This window comes from Triticum aestivum, chromosome 7A (assembly GCF_018294505.1).
Source record: "Triticum aestivum cultivar Chinese Spring chromosome 7A, IWGSC CS RefSeq v2.1, whole genome shotgun sequence".
Taxonomy (NCBI): domain Eukaryota; kingdom Viridiplantae; phylum Streptophyta; class Magnoliopsida; order Poales; family Poaceae; genus Triticum; species Triticum aestivum.
Window position 1 is genome coordinate 425,113,189 of NC_057812.1, and position 2,471 is coordinate 425,115,659.

Genomic DNA, 2,471 nt, shown 5'->3' on the forward strand with positions numbered 1-2,471 from the left:
AAATCGCGGCTGCCGTCATATGCTTGTGCCTCTAATTCCAACCAATCCCAGCTATCTCCCGCCCCGCTCTCAACTGGGTTGCTCCCCGGTCTCCAACATCGATGCCTAGTGTTCGTCGCCATTCCTCCCTACCCTTCCCCTGCTAACCATACCCACCAACTCTAGCTTTCCTGCCCGACCGTGTCATATGTTGTTGGTGCCGCTCTCCTGTTATCTTACCTCGGTGTTGTCTCCGCCAACACAACCCCATCCTCGACCCCTTCTGTTGCCCTCTCGCACAACTTCTCCTTGCGTGCTATTTTGTGTCCTGTTTGGAGGGCCGCTGCACATGGGGGCCACCACCGCCGTGACATGCTCCTGGTCATTCGTGCCTCCTCTACATTGTCGAGTAACACCGCGGATAAAACTTTGTTGCTCAACTTTCGGAGATTTTTACTTAATCATGTCCTAATGTGGATGGCATACTTGTGCCGAACCATTGTGTTGGACGACCGGTGCAGACTTGAGAGTTCTGTCTTACGTCAATTTTTCTTTCAACCTCTTTGTCTGTCCTCCCCAGTCCCCATGTACGTCCACCCTTCCACCGGTTTTCCAACCCCTCCTCTCCCGCTTGGGTTTTCTTGGCCCATCTAAAGTCTTTGGATTTTTTCATACCACCACCTTCACCAGTTCACAACACACACGGTATGGACTATTAAGAACGCATGAACACCCTTATTTCCTGATACCTCTCTCTCCCTCTCTGCTGCAAACCGCCGCCGTCGCCCGCCCCTTGCCTCTGATTCCAGCCAATGCCGGTCATCTCCCATTCTCTTCTCGACCGGTGTTGCTCCATCTCGATCTGCAACATCGATCCCAATGCCTCGTTGCCATTCCACCCTTGCGCGCGCCCGTTGCTAACCCTAGCCACCGGCTCGGGCTTGCCTGCGCAACCGCATTGTGTGTTGTTGGAGTTGCTCTCCTATTATCTGACTCTGATTTTGTCTCCGTACACGGGACCAGTAGATGATCCATCCCATTAGGCTAGGGTGGGCCAATGGTAGAGCTTTTCATAAATTTTTAATATTTTTAACTTTTTCTGCGATGATATAAAGCTATTGGAAAAAACCCAGGGTGGGCCATGGCCCACCCTATTTACCCTCTAGCTTCGCCAATGCACACAACCTCCTCCTTGACCCCTTTTGATGCCCTCTCGTACATCTTCTCCTTGTGCGCCCACAACCTCCTCCTCGACCCCTTTTACTGCCCTCTCATACAGCTTCACCTTGTGCGATGTTCTGTGGCTTTGTTCAGAGGGCCGTTGCACACGGGCGTCACCGTGACCGCCACGTGCTCCTAGTCATCTCCGCCTTCTCTACATCGGCATGTAACACTATAGATAAAACATTGTTGCTCAACTTTTGGAGAATTGAATACTTGCGTTGAGCCATTGTGTCGGATGGGTAGTGCACATTTGAGAGCTAGGTAATGTACACCTGTCAATTAATCATGAATATGGCGATGATATCCATACATTTCAGGTAAAATGTACATGAGTTTGTATTAGTTCATGAAAATGAATGGTTGCATACAAATGAAATCACTACTATGATTTCTGATGTGTGTTTTCAACGCTTTTACATTAGACAGATTGTTCTTCTTTTACACGTGTTGTGAACTAGAGCAAGCGAATCATCCCATGGGCTAAATATTTTTCAAGAAAGTGACCTTGGTGGGAAAGACACTCAAAAATAGGACTAAGATTTTTTCCTATTGTTTGGGCATGGTGCAACAAATCTGATCATTCCAGTCTCCTCGTATATCCACCTTCCATGGGTAATGGCTTTTCTTTATCTCTCATGTGTGCCAAATTTCTCAGTCTAAGTGTCGTTGCTCTCTGATGTTCAACTCCCTGTCCTTTGCCAATCAATGTTTTTCTGTTGGTTCTTTGATGTCCATGTTGATTTTCAGAATGTTTTGGTTGAATTTTGTGATGCAAGTAACACGAGATCAAATATGATGGTAAGTTCAGTTTCTGGAGCCTCAATTCATTTTCCAAATTCATGGATTCTCAGTTCCACGGGACTTGCTATACGGTACATGTATGGAATTTGCTTGCTCTACGTGTATGATTTTGCTCAGGTTTCAGCCCGGTGCCAGTTGTTGTTTTTGCTTGTTTTTTGTTTTATAGAAAATCGATACCTACAAAGGTCCAAAAACGATGCCAATTTTTGACCTTTTTCTAGACAAAAATAAGCCCTCAAAGTTTCAGTAGTCATCGAGAGGAAGTTCGAGGGCACCACAAGGGCAGGCGGCCCGACCAGGGGGGTGGCTACGCCACCTGGCCTTGTGGGCTCCCTGAGTCTCTATTTGCCCCAATTCCTGGCCTACAAATACACATATATTCTTAAACCCTCAAAGCGACACCCAAAGTGGTGGCAATCCTCATCAGGCAACAAGGTGGATATGAAGATAAATTGCCCTCAATGCAA